This window comes from Vigna angularis, chromosome 2 (assembly GCF_016808095.1).
Source record: "Vigna angularis cultivar LongXiaoDou No.4 chromosome 2, ASM1680809v1, whole genome shotgun sequence".
Taxonomy (NCBI): domain Eukaryota; kingdom Viridiplantae; phylum Streptophyta; class Magnoliopsida; order Fabales; family Fabaceae; genus Vigna; species Vigna angularis.
Genome location: NC_068971.1, coordinates 20389913 through 20410560, shown reverse-complemented (window position 1 = coordinate 20410560; position 20648 = coordinate 20389913). Strand labels below are relative to the sequence as shown.

Here is a 20648-nt window from a genome sequence, read left to right as displayed (position 1 = left end):
AAAATATAAGATATAATATAAGAAAACTCTAAGAAGTAAGTAACAATATTATTCCCTCCTTTCTTGACCATATAGAGATTCAATTTGTGTGGTTATGTGATGAACCAAAAACATATTTGCACTCTTTTGCATGTTCGCTTGATGTGAAATTTTTTTGTGTGGCTGTTTAAGATCCACATTACCTAATAAAGATCATATATGTTGTTGGACTGATTTTTTATTTTTATTTTCCCTAAAATCGACATATATGACTAGAATCTTATGCCGGTCTCATACATGTTCGTAAGTACTTATCTTTCACACCCAAATAATAGAAGTATATTTACAATTATATAAGTGAAAACACAAGCTTTAAAAATATAGAAAAGAAATTAAATTATTATTCTTATTATCATTATAAAATTCAAATAGTATTTTTTATTTCTAATTTTATTGTAAAGTAAATTTTATTTATTTTGTCAGTAGTTTTATAATTAAAAAAATAATTAAATTTAGAGAAACAATTACTTGAAGAGTAGAATTGTTAAAATGTTTATTTTAATTGAAAAAGTACTTAATGAATAAAATCAAAAAATAAAATAAATTATTATTATTATTGTTTTTTATTATATTTATAAAATTAAAATAACTTTTGCAATTTTATTGTAAATAGTTTTATTTATTTTTAAGATAGTTTTGTAATTAAAAAAATATTAAGTTTTTTTTTTTAAAAAATACTCAAATAAAAAACAGTTAATTTTATATAAGTAATCACTTAAAAACTAAAATTCATAAAAAATTGTCTTAATTTAAAAAGTATAATTATTTAAAGAATAAAATTGAAAAATAAATATCACCACACAAAAAAATCCATATATATATATATATATATATATATATATTAGGCTTAATAGCTTATTTCGTCTCCAAGTTAAGAGCTGAATTTCTGTTTAGTAGCCGGTTTTAAAAATGAAAACATTTATTCCCATTTTACGAAAATTGTGTATCTTAAGTCATCATCGTTTAACGGTGTTAAAATTGAAAATGTTGACTTGAGTGTCACTACAAAAAAGAAGGAAATTATCGAAGGCCACAAGCCCTCGCAAAATGCCAGAAGCCGTCGGAAAAGCGTATTTATAGATGACTTATCGACGGCCATTGAGCCCTTGGTAAATCCCTTGTCGCTAACATTTACCGAGGGCTTTTGCCCTTCGGTAATTACCGAGGGCCAGAAGCCTTCGTTAAATTCCGAAGGCCACAGACCTTAGGCAATTACCGAGGGCTATAAGCCTTCGGTAATTTCCGAAGGCTAAAACCCCTAAAGCCTTCGGTAATTACCTAACGTGGGTATTTACCGAAGTGCAAAAGCCTTCGGTAAGTTGGAGGGAAATGTAAAGGACAATTTTATTTCTTATCAAACCAACAACAGAAACAGACCTGCATAACAATTTTCAAGCACAAACAGACCTACATAACAGTTTTCAAGCACATACAGACCTTTAAAATGTGCATCTCAAAGATGCAATCATTGATCAATATCCATAGAACGTCCATTAATCCATAAAACATGTATTTATAGTTAAAACATAAAACAATTCTTAACACCCCTCCATCCTTTTCCTTTTTTGCCCTTTTCTGGAACCTTTTTAATGATTTCACATTTAGTGCATACAACTCCATAAACAAGTGGCAGTCTCTTCCTTTTTAATGATTTCACATTGCAGCATTTGATTTAGTAAATATTTACAGTAAAAAACTGATAATGACAGTCACATCAGGTCCTTTTAAGAGGATTCTAAAGGGAAAGCTTATGGAATAATGGTCATGAGAAAGTTTAGTAACAAATATTATGATGCTACCCAAATTGTACATTCTTTCTTGTCTTATCATTTTTCCCTTGAGGAATCCGGTTCCTTTTATTAAAGATTCATTCTACCTTCATTCTACCTTTTATTAAAGAAATATCTCTGCCATTGGTCTTCTGCTGTTTTATATGTTTGTGACAACCATATCTTGAATTCTTGGATGAATTTTTCATGTCTCAAAATAGCGACATCTTCTACTTTATTTCTAGCCATCATAGTCACCCTCTTCCAACCATATTTTGCTTTCTTTCCTCTCTCTTCACCCTTCATAACTATTTTGACATACACACCACAACCTACCCCACTATCTCCCCTACAAACAACAACTTTTGCCACTTCCTGGGCAGTAGTAAAAACAACATTTTTTGCTATTTTCTCAGCAGGAACAAAAACAGCAGCTTTTGCTACTTTCTCAGCAACACTAAAAACAACAAAGAATACAAAGAATAGGAGAACACTCTCTCCTCCAAGGGTTTCCCCTTCACAAAGAGCCAAAGCTCAATCTACAAGATTATCAAAAAGTGACTTCACACCAGAGCTCCCTGCCTTCTTATACAGGCCCCCCAACCAAATAACCAAAACTCCAAACTAATTCCTAAACTGTTTTGTTTTATTCTGCACACATTACCCATTATAACCTACTAAATTATATCCTATCAGTTGCTGTTGGTGGTTTTGGACCCAATCCAAACCATAATAGTAATATTTTGGAAGGGCCTAGCCCATCACCAATTTCCACATATTTACAAATACGATCATTGGGTTCTTCCAAGTATTTTTTCTTGATCTTCTTCTTTTTCTCTTAAACTTTCTAGAAAAGTGTCTGAAAATACCATGGAAGGCTTTTCATCTATATGTATGATATAATTATAAGCTTTGAGGCTTTCCTAGTAGATTCTTATATTATAAACTTGAACCAAATTTAATATTTAACATAGTTTTGTAAGAATAATATAAAGTGAATAATACCCATGAATTTCAGAACCAACAACATACACCATGATAGAATGAATTGGACTAATACTAATCAGAACAACCTTTTGTGTGTAAGCAGAGAGCAATGGGAGTGCGGGACAGAAGGAGGGGTGTTTTTTCTGCAAAAGAGGGAGGAAGTATAGGAATAGCATAAGCCTTAAAAGAGTGACTGGGTCTGAGTTCTGGAAAGCAACCGGCATAAACAAATGATGACAAATTTATGAACACCGAAAAACGGCGCCACAAACTTGTTTAACCCTCGGCAAGTGTGACCGAATCGTATCAAGTAATAAAACTAGGTAAGACCAAGTATCGTTTTCCCAAAGGACTCACGGCCTAGTTAGTTATCTGATTTGTTGATTATTTAAGACTTGTGAATGATTGATTGTAGGTTTTTAATGCAAAAGACAATAATTAAACATGTATGCATGAATTTGATCAATGGCAAAAAGAGTAAAACAAACACGTAATGAATGATATGGATGAGTATGTTGTTGGGATTATCAATTTCATCTTATCCATTCTCATATACTTTAGGAATTCATCATTCTTTTCATCAATGCTAATGCCACTCTCTAAATCACCTTGCAAGAAGGCCTATCCTTAATTACGAGTTCATACAATTCCTAGCATTCCTAGTAATTAATTCTTAAGTGCAAAAGCTTAAAGGCAACAATTATACTATTGGGAGAAATTCCCCGGATCTAGATTTCCCCGTACGTTCCCATATCGACAAAATCAATAATCATGGCAATGAATGAGTTAAACAAAGCAAGCATTAAGCAAAGAGGAAAAACCCTAACTAATGATGAAAGAAAGCATGTATCTTAAAATAAGATGTTAAAACATTAATTCCATATATGAGAGTTTCACAAGACTACATTGATTCCCCAACAACAATGCAAGGTTTAGTTCACCATATTCATGGTGAAACTAGATGAACAATAATGAAAGAATGAAAGATAAAACCCTAGAAAGGTGAAGAGGGAGCCTAAGCATCCAAGATCTTCCTTCAAGGGGTGGAAAAGAGAGTGTTTGCTTCGTCTCAACCAAAATTACAAACCCTAGGAACACCTAAAGCTTATATATTGTTCGTAATAATACAGAAAATTAGGCCCAAGCCCAAAATAGTGCCGCTCAGCGGTAAACTACCGCTCAGCGGTAAGTGCGTGAGTTGGTTTCCTCCCCTCAGCGGCCTTTTCACCCCTCAGCGGAGCCAACGTGAGTTTCTGAGTGCCGCTGAGCGGTAAACTGCCGTTGAGCGGTAGTTGCGGCTTCTCCTTTTGCACTTTTTGATGTCTTTTCTGATTCCATTTCTATCCTTCTTCACATCTTTCACCAAATTCACCTTAAAACCTGCATAAAACACTGAAATCAAGCATAAACCTGTCCAGCTCTCTTATTTCTAAAAATATGACCAAAAGCATGATTTCAAGCTAGTTTCTAAGTGTTAAAGGTTACTTTTAGTATCAAATTTAATCATGAAAATAACAGTTTTTCAACTGTTATCACAACCCCAAACTTAGAACTTTGCTTGTCCTCAAGCAAACAAAATGTAACTCAATCTTCTACCAATCTGTACAATGCTTTACTCCATTCAAAATCCTCTTTCCAAAATAAGTAAAAACTTCAATCAAACTCATGACAAAGATTTCAATCAAGATATGTACATACTTTGGGTGTTCACAAAATCACTTAATATCCAACAAAATCTATTTTTCATGAATGATCAATCAACTAAGCAAAGATGTTCATATGCTCATGGAATCTTTCCTCACTAGGTAAAGTGTTTCACTCAAACACAAGTGTATAAGAGGTGATCACTCATTCATTTTACTATCACAATGTCACATGAATTGACTTTGCCTTTCATTTAACCACAATCAAATAAATTCACAAGCACGCATCATCACAAGGACTTTTTCAATGGCTTATAATGTGGCTGGGCTAACAAGAAAATTGGTTTTTCTAGATCACAAAACCCTTGAGTTAAGATAATCCTATAAACACAATCATTCTTACTTTTCCCAACTTTCCTTTGCATTGAGCTTTGCTTTTTCTTTTCTTTCTCTTTTTCTTTTTCTTTCTCTTTTCACATACTTAATTCTTAGCTCTTAACATAATGCTTTCAATTTCCCTTTCTATTTTCCAACAACCCCAAACTTGAACATTTGTCAATACCACAAAATATTTTTTTACTTAACTCAAGGTAAAGCTTTCAACAAGCGTTTTAAATTTATGTTCAAGGCTAAGGGTTCAAATGATAGAACACATAGTGTTCTCTTTTGGTGGCTTATTTCATGCAATTTGGCTAATATAAGGGCTACCAACAAACGACCTTGATCATATAATGCAAACAAGCAAGTAATTCAATCATAGAAAACCTGGGCAAAGTTATTCATGCTTCCAAAGTAATAACACTCAAAGTAATAACTCTGGAGCTCAAAACCTCACATATAAGCTCATTCACATTTGACATACACATCCTGCTTAATATCACAATCACAATCATCATAACTTGCATTTGTTCACAAAGCTTGTGAACCACCTGTATAAGCATGTAATGTGCACATCTCAACATCAATCTATATCAAAGCATCATTCAAGCATTACTTATCAAACAATCACAATCATCAACAAACCATCATAACAGATAAAGTTTCCAATTGAGTACATCAAACCCTAAACAAAAATAAATAAATAAGACAAATCCTGCTTTAGTGCTTTGAAAAACTCAGCCCCATCAATGATGCTCTTCCCAACCCCAAACTTAGATGAACAACAAGTGAGAAAGTGAGTGGAAAAGAAATTTTCTCAAAAAGGGTGAGGGAAAAGTTGTAGAAAACCTTGGAAAAGTATGTAGGAGTGTGTGTGCAGAGAAAAATCTAAAAGGAGAGGCCAAGGCGCAGCTTAGGGTATAAAAAATACCCTTAATGGGCTCGGGTTCTGCTGAGGGGCAACCTAAGCCCCTTCTACGACACTACCGCTCAACGGTAGTTTGCCGCTCAGCGGCACTTACGGGAAGTGTTCTTCTTCTTAGCTTGACCTAGATGCGTCCTAAACATACCCCTCACTGGCTCCTTGCAATAAAATTCTCATATCACTCATGCACAACCCTATTATGCAACTAAAGCAGGATCAAAACAAAAAATACAGAAAAATCAATCAACTGGGTTGCCTCCCAAGTAGCGCTTGTTTAACGTCACGAGCCTGACCCAAAATCTGCCAACACCCATCAGTAGGTGCAAAATTATCTTACCAACACCCATCAGTAGGTATATACAAACATAGTATCCTTCAGTAGATACTCTTCCGCCTAACATCCATCAGTAGATGTAAACCCTGTAACAAACTTATAACAAAAATACCCAACAGTTCAAAATTACATCACCAAAACAAAAATTAAAAGTTCTTAAATCATTGGGTTGCCTCCCAGCAAGCGCTCTTTTAATGTCACTAGCTTGACCCAATAAAGCTCATGTTCCATCTTCTTTATCTTCTTTCTACTGAACTTCTTCAGAAATTTGATCAAACCAGGAACCTGTTGCAATGTCTCAATCATAGGAACTTTAATCTCCAATTTCTTGAAGATTTCCATAAAGCGCTCAAATTCCTTCTTCCTATGATACTTCTTTGGATGAGGAAGAGGTTTTTCATATGATTCTTTCTTTTTTTCTCTCGTCCTCTTTTTCTTCCTTTTCCTCTCCCTAAATTTTCTCTTTTTCTTTTTTCTTATTTTTTTCTTCCCTTTTCTTTTTCTTTTCAACTTCTTTTTTTTCACACAAATTTTCTTTCTCTCTTCTCTCTCAACCACTTCTTTCTCTTTTTTTTCATCTTTATTTTTCTCACTCAACTCTTCTTTTTCTTTTCTCTCTATCTTTTCCTCATCGCCCCCTATTTTTTTCTCATCATGACTCTTGTCACTTTCAGTGATAATGGCTTGCCCTTCCTCCTTAGGGTTAACTTCAGTATTAACCTCATCATTCAATCTCTGACTAATGTAACGAAGGTGCATCTCCATCCTTTTACATGATTCTTCAATGCTTTTCTGAGTAGCGTCAGAATTTTTCAAAAAACGTTGAAGGGCGTCATCCAAACTATCCAAACTTTCTGATAGAAAGGGTTGTTGCTGCCATTGTTGTGGTGATGGCCTATCAAACTCTTCGACAGCTTGAATGCTTTTGTGATGACAATTAGGTATCTGTATGTAGTATTGAACTGCCTCCTCCAATGTTATCCTTCTTCCTGATAGAGAGGGTCGATGCTACCATTGTTGTGGTGATTGATTCTTAAGTTGTTCACAAGCTTGCCAAAAGTCCATGCTTGAGTGAGGTTCCCACCAGTGGTTAAAATTACCTTCGTAGAATTTGAGTGCCCATACAGTTAAATTCTTGTCCGAATTGCATCGTGCAAACATTAGGCACAAAACTGTAGAAAATATTTGTTAGCACAAAAAGATAGAGAAGATAGATAAAAAAAATCAAAGGATATAATTCAAAAGATAAGAAGATAGGAAATAAAAACAGAAAAATAAAATAAAATAAAATAAAAAACAAAAAACAAAAATTCAAAATCAAAAATTCAAAATTAAAAAAAAAACAAGTCAAAGATGATCAATAATCAAACAAATAAACTAGATAAACCACGAGTCCCCGGCAACGGCGCCAAAAACTTGATGACAAATTTATAAACACCGAAAACCGGCGCCACAAACTTGTTTAACCCTCGGCAAGTGTGACCGAATCGTATCAAGTAATAAAACTAGGTAAGACCAAGTATCGTTTTCCCAAAGGACTCACGGCCTAGTTAGTTATCTGATTTGTTGATTATTTAAGACTTGTGAACGATTGATTGTAGGTTTTTAATGCAAAAGACAATAATTAAACATGTATGCATGAATTTGATCAATGGCAAAAAGAGTAAAACAAACACGTAATGAATGATATGGATGAGTATGTTGTTGGGGTTATCAATTTCACCTTATCCACTCTCATATACTTTAGGAATTCATCATTCTTTTCATCAATGCTAATGTCACTCTCTAAATCACCTTGCAAGAAGGCCTATCCTTAATTACAAGTTCATACAATTCCTAGCATTCCTAGTAATTAATTCTTAAGTGCAGAAGCTTAAAGGCAACCAATATACTATTGGGAGAAATTCCCCGGATCTAGATTTCCCCGTACGTTCCCATATCGACAAAATCAATAATCATGGCAATGAATGAGTTAAACAAAGCAAGCATTAAGCAAAGAGGAAAAACCCTAACTAATGATGAAAGAAAGCATGTATCTTAAAATAAGATGTTAAACCATTAATTCCATATATGAGAGTTTCACAAGACTACATTGATTCCCCAACAACAATGCAAGGTTTAGTTCACCATATTCATGGTGAAACTAGATGAACAATAATGAAAGAATGAAAGATAAAACCCTAGAAAGGTGAAGAGGTAGCCTAAACATCCAAGATCTTCCTTCAAGGGGTGGAAAAGAGAGTGTTTGCTTCGTCTCAGCCAAAGATACAAACCCTAGGAACACCTAAAGCTTATATACTGTTTGTAATAATACAGAAAATTAGGCCCAAGCCCAAAATAGTGTCGCTCAGCGGTAAGTGTGTGAGTTGGTTTCCTCCCCTCAACGTCCTTTTCACCCCTCAGCGGAGCCAACGTGAGTTTCTGAGTGCCGCTGAGTGGTAAACTGCCGCTGAGCGGTAGTTGCGGCTTCTCCTTTTGCACTTTTTGATGTCTTTTCTGATTCCATTTCTATCCTTCTTCACTTCTTTCACCAAATTCACCTTAAAACCTGCATAAAACACTGAAATCAAGCATAAACCTGTCCAGCTCTCTTATTTCTAAAAATATGACCAAAAGCATGATTTCAAGCTAGTTTCTAAGTGTTAAAGGTTGCTTTTAGTATCAAATTTAAGCATGAAAATAACAGTTTTTCAACTGTTATCAACAAACCACTATACTCACAAGGTGGAGAAGGCAATGACTGCATTCGACTCAAAAAAACATTAGTCTATTACCGTAGCAGTGCAGGCAAAGGCACCAAAAACTATTGGATGATGCATGAGTTGACTTGCTGCTAGGAGTTCTAGTTTGGACCGCTACCTACTGCTATAGTATCAACCATTTACAATATATAACATTATGTGTACGTTGATTGGGAGCAAATCAAGGGGATGTTAGAAGTTGAAAGGTTCATACTTCAAGTTTTGCGTACTTAGAGCACACACTTACAGGAATTAGAAGCAAACACAACAGTTACAACAATTCGCACTGTTGCTTAATCTTCACCACCTCGTATTCTTTTATTTTCCCTAAACTACGGTTAAGGTTATTTAAACCTTCTCATTGGCATGCCAATGCCTTGCCCCTCATTCCAATTAAAAACCAATCTTTCTCAATCAAACAACATCATACATGATGCCACAACAACATGAAACAGATTCAAGAACATTGTAACTCATAATGAATTTTTAAACGCACAACTTACTTCAACCGAGATAGCCCTTGACGATGGCAACCTTTGTACACCATGACAGCGACGCCCCACAACGACCACTCCAACGAGGTCCCTCAACCAAGTTCCTTCAATCATATACTAACAAGTGAATGAAAAGTGGATGAAGGCAACAACATTGTCTAAGCTTCAGCAGTATGAACATGACAGTGTGAATGAAGTTTTGTACAAAACTTACCTCTACGAAGATACCGCTTCACGAGAACGACAGCGACAAAAGCCCACAACGGCCCCTCCGACAAAGTCCCTCAACCTCCACACCACCAGCCCTTAACGAAGAAACCAACCCACGACGAACCCTAGCCCAAGACTCCCCAAACCACCACACACCGTGAACGAAGAGCGATCAACGCACCCCTCACCACTGTGACGGACCACCACCGGTGACTAATCGAGAAACTGACGGAGCATGAAGCAAGGGAGGGAACTGTTTGAAGAAAGGGATGAGACAGACTTATATGACGAAGCTGAAGAAAATCAAATTGGGGAACGAAGAACCCAATTTCAGACTTAAATTAGCCACGACGATACCGACGGCTTGAAAGCCTTCGGTAATCATCTCAATACCGAGGGCTTCAAAGCCTTCGATAAAATGCCGTTTGTAATTCGCGCTTTTCCAGTAGTGTGTGGATGTGAGGTGTGCAAGAAATGTGGTCGTGACAATGAGTTGGGGTAGTTGACGTGTCAGGAAAATGAAAAAATTACTGTGTTATGAAAAAATTACATTAGGGAGCTTGCAGCCGATGTCGTATACACCACGACCACCATCCACAATCGTCAACGTTGCTACCGTAAAACTCACCATCGTCGGAACACCACGAGTTCATCTCGCCACCACACATCGCTGCCATCAACTCACCGCAGAGAATCACCTAGAGCAAAATCCACAACCTCCATCATTAAATCGCGAAAGCAACCCTCAAATCGCCGCGAGTTCAGAGCGCGAGCCTCCTCCTGCGCGAGCCATCATCTTCTCTGCCATGAAACTAGCACAACAACGCCACCAACAGCTGCAACTACCCCGCCACAACGCCAAACTCTTCCACCACAGAACGCAATAGCGACTTCTTCATCCAAATCGCGCTCAGAAACCTGCAACTAGATAAATCAATTCGCCCAAATCTAAGCTACATTCAGAATCCCTAAGGCAAATCGCGACGGTGAACCCTAGATTAAAGGTTTATTCGGGGTAATTTCTAGGGTTAAGGATTTGGGATGTTTTAATCGGTGCAAAGTCGAAATCAATCGGTGGATTAATGACAAACCTGATGGAAGAGACCGTCCTTGGCTTGGATTTGCGATGAAGTCGAGATTTGGTGACGGCGGGAAGAGGAGCAGGCGGAGGCTGAGAGGAAGGCGGAGGAGTTGAAGAAGCGGCAGAGTCACACTGCTGCAGAGGATGAGTACAAGAGAATGGGGAGTAGGATTAAACTGGACCGTGTTCGTGAATACAAATGAATGAAGATTGATGAAGGGTTTCTGTGTGTATAGGTTCTTGGGTTTTTTGTGTATGCGTTTCTAGGCTCTCTGTGTGTAGGTGGAAAAGATGAACTCTGTTGGCAGGAAGAGCATATGAGAGAGAAAAAAATGCTGGCAGAAAGAGCAGAGGAGTGAAAAAAAAATTCAGCCACGTAAGCATGAAGTTAACGCCGTTATTATCAATTTAACGGACATGACTTTATTCATACAATTTTTATAATTTTGGGACTCAATGTCTTATTTTTTAAAACCGGGTACTAAACGAAAATTCAACTCTTAACTTGGGGACGAAATAAGCTATTAAGCCTATATATTATACTGAATATTTTTTCTTTATCAACATTGATTTTTTTCCTAGGACAATTTAGTACATAATACATCTTAGGTGTCGCCGGTCAAGGGTCAAAGGCTATTCACCAAAGGTTAAGTATCGTCTGTTGAAGGTCATATGTCGCATGCCAAGGACCAATTTCTGTTTATCAAAGGTTAAGTTTTACTTGCTAAGGTTATAGTGTCGTATATCGAGGGCTACCTACTAAAGGTCGATAGTTGCCTACTGACACCATGCTCCACAAGTTAAGGATCAAGTGTTACCTATCGAATGTTAAATGCTTCTTGCTAAGTGTCATATGCCGTTTGTTGAGAGCTATGTGGTGCCAACCAAGACTTGACGTCATTCATTAATAGTTAGGTATCACCTTTTGAGGGTTGCGTACCTCCTACTAGTATCATGTGTCGTCTGTCGAATAATAATAAACTACTTACCAAACGACCTAGTCAAGTATGTGTCGACTTATCAAATCTAATATATATACAACTCACTATAAAATTTAACAAGATCTAGTCAAGATAAATAAGTCACTGTACCATTGGATCCAAGTAAGAATCCAGACTCATCCAAGTAAGAATCTATAAGTATTAAATTAATATAAATATAACATTAATCAATGTTTGTTTTCAGTTTTTTGGACATTAATTATTATTTTGACTTTATTCAAGAATATTTTTTCAGCATCTATTTTATAGAAAAGGAGTACCGATAAAAAGAAAAGGAGAAGTAGTTAACAGAATAAAGATTTAGAAAGTCAACATTTTTTTATTGGGGACTTCTTTGTATATGTAAGAACAATTATAATATATATATATATATATATATATATATATATATATATATATATTAATTTTAGCATTTGTATAGAAATATTATATTTTTAAAAACTATTAATATTTTAAAATTTCTTTAGATATGATTATAGACACATAACAGAAAATCGTGTAATAAAAATGAATATGGTGTACTTTACAATGATAATATTTTAAAATCATATTTAATACTTTTATGCGTTGAACAAAAGAACAGTTAAATAAGTCCATTATTCATCAATGAAGAGAAGACTTTCAACTACTCTCATACCATTCTCCTGTTATAAAATTCAAAGAATTTTTAAAAATATCACTTTTCACCTACCAAAAACAAGTTGTAAGAACTCTAACCATGCATATGACACCAAAAATCTCTAATCATCTTCGTAATTATTTGTAATCACTCTACCACCACAGCTTCACGTGCCTGGGCATCTACCAAAACGTAACTCAATAGTTGTCTGCATTATTTTAAAACAGAAAAATGTACGACCACATATTTTAATACTATTTTTTATACATAATTATTTTTCAATACAAATTTATAAAACACATTATATAGATTTTAAATAAGTTACGAAACTCAACTCTTATAGCTTTTAATAATTTTTAACAAATAATATAGAAAATGTTTAGAAATGTGTTTTTATCTGTATTTTTCTTTTTAAAAAGGCACGAGTAGTTGATCCTTTCGAAAACAACCTAATATTTGCTGGTTTAGATTAAACCCGCTAAACCGTTTACTTTTATTGGATACAAACTACACTACTACCAACTTGTCATAAAATTTATTAAATTATTCCCGTTGAAGCAACAAAAAAGTAATATTAAATTTCTTATTGAATTATTATTTTTTGTTTCTCACAAGAAAGCAGATATCCATGTGATGATTAAATATTTCTAATTTCAATCCCCTATATACGTATGCAAACTCAAAATTACGGTTCCCCTGATTGATATTTGTTTTAAGACCTTGCTTATATATATTTTAATGATTAATTATTCCAGTCATATTTGGAGTTTGATTTTATATTTTACATCTAAAAGGATGAGTACTGTATAGTATGGTTGTGATTATTATTAGAGTATGCTTAAATAATGAGGTTTTTATATTACTTATTTAGTGAATGGTGTGGTAAATTGTAATTTTAAAAATGATTAATTTAGTTTTACAAAAAATAATTTTAGTTTATATTAAAAACTTGTCTTATTTTTTTCTTATTTCTCTATCTAAAAGGTTTTTAGAATCGATTCATAACTGTGACGGTGTGTGTAAGGAATCTATCTAATTTTCGTAATATTCTAGAACCTGAGACTATAATAGATAGAAATGTTCGAGGTATCATACTTTATAAGGAACACGTAGTTATTTTGCAAAATGCCAAAGGAAGCTTCAAGACCAGAATTATTTCAATGTATTATGTATTACTTTGACAAGTGTTATACACAAATTATTACATAAAAAGCAAAATAATGTGGAAATTTTTTAATGACTGAAAGTCAATGTCATGCTGCAACTGCATAATTGTAAAAGTATCAGCAGAAGAGAAATTGTAAACATCTACTTGCTATGTATCAAATTTTAAGAGTTTTTTTTCTTTAATATAAAAAAGTGAAATTATATTTTCAATTAAAATGTTTTTAACTATTTTTCACAAACAGATTTTTAAAATAATACAGGGGATATAGAAGATAACGAAGAAAATTAAGCAACAGATGTGATATGGTGAGAGATGATTATATAGAAAGAGAAGAAAGATACAAGTTAGAGTGAGTTGTATGAAAATAAAATAGATATTTAATAAATGGTCCCTATTATCAATTTTAGTCCATTTGCAGATAGTGTTTAAATCGTTAACGATGCACTGTCTAGTTGTGCAATAAGTGAATGTCATGTCATTTAACTGCTGACCTCTCTTGACTGAAACATATGACGCAACCAATGAGGGACTGCCACGTGGCAGCCCTTTTCCCACTCAAAAAATTAGGGTTTCTGAATGCAAGGGGGAAAGGCTTCCTTACGCCTACGCCGCTAGAGGAAAACTAAAGCTTGTGATGGTCCAACTAACCATAGTGGGCCTGTCGGAGTTTCGCAGAAACGAGAGCGAACTCCTTTCTCGTGACGTGGTGAGGGTTGCAGCGGCGACGCCTCCGCAAAGGTTCAATCTCCGACGTAATTGCGATGCGAGAAGCCCACCGTTCTCAAGTGGTTTTGCGATAATAGGACTCACGATTGAGGGTTTTGATTTGTGGGTTTTTGTTGTGTTATTTGGTTTTTGTAAATTGGAATATATGATTTTTGTTTCAAAATTGATTTGGGGAATTCTTGGTTCTTCTTTGTTTTGCGAGTGGTTAGGGATTATGTTCTTCCCTACAAGTCTGGGTTTTGCGAAGTGGGGGATGAGAGTTCAGATTGTGAATGTTAGGGTTTCTGAACTTGGAATTTTCTTTTGGAGTATGTATTTGATTTTTCGTTTTGGGTTCATTTGATTCGCAATAATGGGTTCCTTGGTGGTTGTTGTTGGATGCACAGGTGGCGCCAATGAAGGTGCTAGTAGGTGGCCATGGGTCGTGCTTTTGGGTGGTTGCTAGATGGAGAAGATGATGGAGGTGCGAAGATGGTGGCTAGCCGTGACCGTGGCGGCAGCAGTTAGGGTTAAGTGGTGGCTAGAATTTCTGTGTAGGGAAAATTAGGGTTTCTGGAGGTAGGAGATGATGATGACGTGTCAAGGGTAATGTGTCATTGATTGCACAGCTGGACAGTGCGCCGTTAACGATTTAAATGTCGTTTGTAAGAAGGACTAAATTGAACATAAATTACATTCTTTAGGACAACATTGAACAGAAAAAAAAAATTAGGACCATTTCGAACAAACTCGACAAAAATAGGGACCATCAGTTATATTAAACCTAAAGAGTTTTTATACTTTGGTGGATTAACAAATCAGAAAAATAATCATTTTGTCAACTAAAAGACGAAAGGATAGACTATACAAACAATCATCCACTAATATTATATTTATATATATATATATATATATATATATATATAACCATAAGTAGTATAAAATATTTACATTACAAAAATTTAGAATTTTACCAAGATTTTTTTTTCATTACTGATAGTTTTAACCCCCGGTAAGTATATTACCCATAGTTGGAAAAACCACTAGAAAAATCGCCATCAGCAAATAATTTCTGGCGTTTTGTGTAAAACCACCGTTACTGCGAGAGTTTTTGAAAAATCGCCGATATTTGCACGAATTTTTTAGAAACCGCTGGTATTTGTGAGGTTCCCTAAAATCGCCAATAATTGCTGGATCTATGAACTTGGGGTTTTCAAAACCACCGGTAATAAAAATAATTTAATTTTTTTTATCATTTAAATAATTTTATCAAAATTAATTATTTATTATATAAAATAATAAACTAGAATTAATTTTTTTACAATGCAAATAATAAAGTACAATGAATAATATGAAACCAAAATTAATTGTAATTATAAAAAATAAACTACAGAAGTTAGAAATACAATTAATTCCTCTAGTTAAACAATAACATATTTAATCCTAAAAATTAAAAATAAACATGTTATGAATAACAATATCTTGGTGTTCTTCGTTGTCTTCATTATTTGATACATTTTCTTAATAAATACCTTCAATGTAAAATAATAGTTAATTGATAATATTATCATTGTAAAATGTTAAAATATAAAGACAATTGACATTAATAACAATTCTCAAAACTTGCACTATTTGCTATCAGTCTCTACTCATTTCAAATAAGTATACCATTGATGCTCAAAGCATTACTACTGAACATATTACAATAATTCAGTGTTGTTAACTCATTAGCAAGTGTACTAAATCGTATCAAATAATAATAAATGGTAAGACCAAATATCGTATCTCAAAAGACTCATGGCACTAAACAATCATGTAATTACTTAACTAATTAAGATTGAAAAGCTATTTTGTTGGTGTTTAAATACAAATGCAACAAAAATAAATATGAATGCAAATTAATCAATTGAGGCTTGACACAAGAATGAATAGTATTTATAATATGACATGATTATGTTGTTGGGGTTTAGATTTCACCTTCCTTACTTTCATGTATATAAGAATTCATCTTCTTCATTACATTATTAACGTCACTTTCTAAATTACTTAGAATTCGATCCCTCGACGTAAAAAGTCTATCCTTAATCAATTCTGCATTACGAACATAAGCTTAAGACAACCAAACATTCTATATTTCCCAATAACAAAGAAATCCAAACATCATGCTATGAGTGATCAAAACATAACAAGCATTGAGCAAAAGAGGAAATCACTAACAATCAATGAAAGAAGCATAAAATAATTCAAATCATATTCAAATACATGAAAGTTTAGAGGTTACATTTTCCCCAACAACAAATGAGTTTAGTTCTCCACAGTCATGAAGAACCTTCGTATACAATGGAATGAAAGTGAGATAAAAACCCTAGAAAACGAAGAGGAGAGCTCCCGCATCCAATTCATGTATATAAGAATTCATCTTCTTCATTAAATTATTAACGTAACTTTCTAAATTACTTAGAATTCGATCCCTCGGCGTAAAAAGTCTATCCTTAATTATTAGACCACAATCCCTTGCATCCATAATAATCAATTCTGCATTACAAATATAAGCTTAAGACAACCAAACATTCTATATTTCCCAATAACAAAGAAATCCAAACATCATGCTATGAGTGATCAAAACATAACAAGCATTGAACAAAAGAGGAAATCACTAACAATTAATGAAAAAAACATAAAATAATTCAAATCATATTCAAATACATGAAAGTTTAGAGGTTACATTTTCTCCAATAACAAATGAATTTAGTTCTCCACAGTCATGGAAAACCTTCGTATACAATGGAATCAAAGTGAGATAAAAACCCTAGAAAACGAAGAGGAGAGCTCCCGCATCCAATTCTGCCTCCAAAGGGTCGAAAAGTGTGTTGTGCGCTTCAACCTTCCAAAGATGTGAATCCTAGGACGTGCAAGTCCTTAAATAGATCAAAATTAGCTCACAAGCCCAAGTCACTGGCGTTCAACGCCCCAACTAAGGGCAAGCAGGCGACACAACGAGAGAACTAGCGCTATGCGCCCCTCACTACAAGAAAAGAATAAATTACCGAAGGATTAATACCGATGGCTTCTGCCCTTCGATAATTACCGAAGGCTTTTTGACCGTCGTTAAGTCGTCGATAATACGTCATTACCGACGACTTTTGGCTGTTTTCGAGGGATTATGACCGTCGGTAATGCCTTTCTTTTCTGTAGAGGGCAAGCAGGCACTCAACGGTGCATTGAAATTGGCGCTCAACAATGCATTGAAACTGGCGCTCAACAGTGCATTGAAACTAGCGCTCAGCGCCCCTAGAAGGGCGCCTTAGGTGTGTTGCGGTGTAGAGTGGCGTTGAGGGGCCCAGAAAGGGCAACCAGGCACCCTGCGCTGGCGCTGGGGCCCCAGAAAAGGGCAACCAGGCGTCCTGCGACCTTCTGTAACCTCTTCTAGTGCGTTTTCTATCCTTCCTGGGTTCCAACTCCTTGATACTTCAACTCCTCTTCCAATTCATTCCAATAACCTACAAAATCAAGGGAATTTATTGATAAAATCATCAAGTATAAACTCAACTCTCTTATTCACTAAAATAAACTAAAAACAAGAGTTTAAGCAAGCTTCAAAATCAAAAAAGTTTTAGTATCAAAAACGGTGAAATCAACAGTTATCAATCACACACATCCAATCACTTGATTTCAACCAATACTATCCAAGAAGTATACATAAATTCCAAAATTTACTTTCGGACAACCATACTAATTCAACATACATACATATATATTTATAATCAACGTACTCATCCATACCAAGCTTCCAAATTTCACTTGTCAAGACAATAGAGTTTTACTCATAATTAAGCACTTCCCATGTTAATTAAATTCATATAGCCAGATTCTATGCAAACTGATAACACACAACAATAATACAGCAATTGCAGAAACTACAAAATTCTGAAACAGCAAGACTTTTAGCAAATTTAAGTATCAAACAGCAATACTTTCTGGTGCATAATTTTAAGTCAAATAGCAAGCATTTGATGCAGGATTTTAAACAGCAAACAACAATGACAGCAAATGCAGAATTATGAAACAACAATAGCAATGACAGCAAATTTTACAGCAAAGACAGCAGATTTTTGGTGCAGTATTTTCATTCAAAACAGCAAATAAAAACAGTACAGAAACAACAATATAAAACAATACAGAACAGCAGTTAAAACAGTAGTATAAAACAATGCAGAAACAATCATTAAAATGTGCAGAAAATAACCTAAAAGCCTTGTGCATAACAGCAGCGTTTTAATCAAAGATATTGGGTTCAAAACAGATAGATTTTTAGAATATCTAGGCTATGGCAACTCTTTAGAACTGTTTCTATTTTCAAATTCTTATTTTAGAATAAATGTTTTATTTTCAACAATTAGTTGTTTCGCTAAAGTGGTATTAGTTCTTTAGAACTCTTTAGAACTATTATTCTACAAATTTAATTTTACTTTTTAGTTTTTTCATTAAGGATAGAATGCTTATGAGAATTGGACCACCGATTGGTTGTCCTTCCTTCTCACAAAACAAAGACACCAGATTTGATCTGTTTGCAATTGAAGCGTGAATAGGATAAAGAATGGATAAAAGATGATACCTCCCAATATTCTACATGGGTGGGTGTGGCCCTGTGAAGGTCCAGATGCATTTGATGTCATCACGAAGCTCTTCCATTTCCTTTACTGTCAAACCCTGAACTATATAATTCAAATTGTTATGTAAATTGTCCAACAACATTGGTATTTAAAGCTGGAAATCTTTAATCATACTAAGGAAAAGGTTCAATGAGTTTTCAAAGGCCATTACATTATAATCTTCATCAGTTAAAGGAAAGGGAAGATATGAACTGCTATAAATATAAATATTAACCTTGAACACCATGTATGGTTCATTTATTTCTATATCCAAATCAGCGGATCCATTGATATGCTTGGTTAGGATATCAATCGGTCTGGCACGCCCTTCACACAATCTAACATCGGATCTAACCTTGCTTTTATCAAAATGAAACTGCATATGAAATTGTCTTGATTAGCAGATTGCAAGTACCACAACTGAAAAATTAACAATAAATGAAAGGAATTCAAGGAAAATACCTCCTCTTTTTTCCCAGTCATGGAACTCGTGCACGCTCTCTAGGTAACAGTCCCAGTCAAGGACTTTATGCACTTCAATATCTTTTAACAGAGTACTATACAATTAGCTGATGATCTATGTTCTACTAATTTAAAAAAAAAAATACTTATTGATTCAGCAGGTAACAAGGTTAGTATAAACTAATTAGCATTACAAGTTGTTTTTAACTAATGGAATTTTAATCAGATTTTAATTAACATACCAAGTTGTTTCTGACTAATTAGCATACCAGATTTTTGTGTCAACTTATCAAACTAATTTTTTCAACAATACAACCAAGCACACTAAAAATTCGGCGTGAATGTCCAATGTAGAAACATGCAACTAATTGAGACAAAAATTTGAGAAAATAAAATAAAGCAAGATACAATCAATTTACCTCGTGAAAGTGCCCTCGCGCACCTACTTTTCTTCTCCCTGCTTTGGGGAAAAAGTGCCCAATCTACATATCATTGAAAGAAGAGTTATGCTATTATCAATTCCTATCTAACAAAGAAAACTAAGCAGAGAATTAAGAGAAAAAGTGTAAAACATTGCCAATATGTTAGGCTACATAATAATACATTCCGGTACATGTTATAAAATTCTCAGGCAGATCACTTTAGGATGGAAGAATTAATCGATCAAAATAGCTAAGAAGCCTATTCTACCATACTTCCTATCCACCTCTTAGGAAAACTATAAAGGTAACGCAATATGTCAGTACCTGTAAATTCTTGGGAGGAATACAGAAATTCTTACAGTTGAGCAGATTTTGCATCTTCAAGCAACTTGATCAGATTCTTATTTCCACACATCCGGGCTTCATCAAGCGGGGTATTTTCCCATCTGTTTGTAATAAATGAAAATGAAGGAAACTCTTTGTTAAGCTATTTCGGCAAAATAAAAAAAAAAAAGAGTACAAAAACTATATTATTGTGTAAGACTTGAAATTAGGGAAAACATGAGAAAAAAAAAAAGAAAAGAATGAAATATATATTTACTACTAATAGAGGTCTCTGTTGAATACAGAAAATGTAGACATGAAATGAAAAAGTGTGATTCAACATTCAGGAAAGGTGAAGCGTATCAATCAATAAAATGCAGGAGGAAGTTTAAGCAATTGTAAAGAAGATGAATGTACATGTATTTCATGGAATAATGAAGCCTAAATGGGGATGATGAAAAAAGAGGGGAAAGAAATAGAAAGAGTGGAGTATGGATCAGTAAGAGGAAGTGCGATAGTGTTTAGCGTGAGGCAAGACCTTGCACTGTTCGACGGCGTTGAGGAAGTCCTGTTCTCTGAAGCCAATGAGGAATTGGACCAGGCCTTCAAGAAAGAATATATGTACACAAATAAAAATAAATTGAATATTAAAAAATAATTACAAATGTGAAGTTAGTCAAGTTCACATACTAAA

At 34.4% G+C, this 20648-nt stretch overlaps 1 long non-coding RNA gene across 1 annotated transcript; it reads right to left on the bottom strand.

Moving 5' to 3' along the window:
- Window positions 1–16777: 16777 nt before the first annotated feature.
- Window positions 16778–20495, bottom strand: LOC108327076 (uncharacterized). Its single transcript, XR_001832041.2, has 7 exons — window positions 20372–20495; window positions 19955–20076; window positions 19628–19690; window positions 19209–19289; window positions 18982–19122; window positions 18710–18804; window positions 16778–17594 (listed from the first exon to the last, which is right to left on the bottom strand). It is a non-coding gene; the product is annotated as an uncharacterized LOC108327076 (long non-coding RNA).
- Between the last annotated feature and the right edge of the window lie 153 nt (window positions 20496–20648).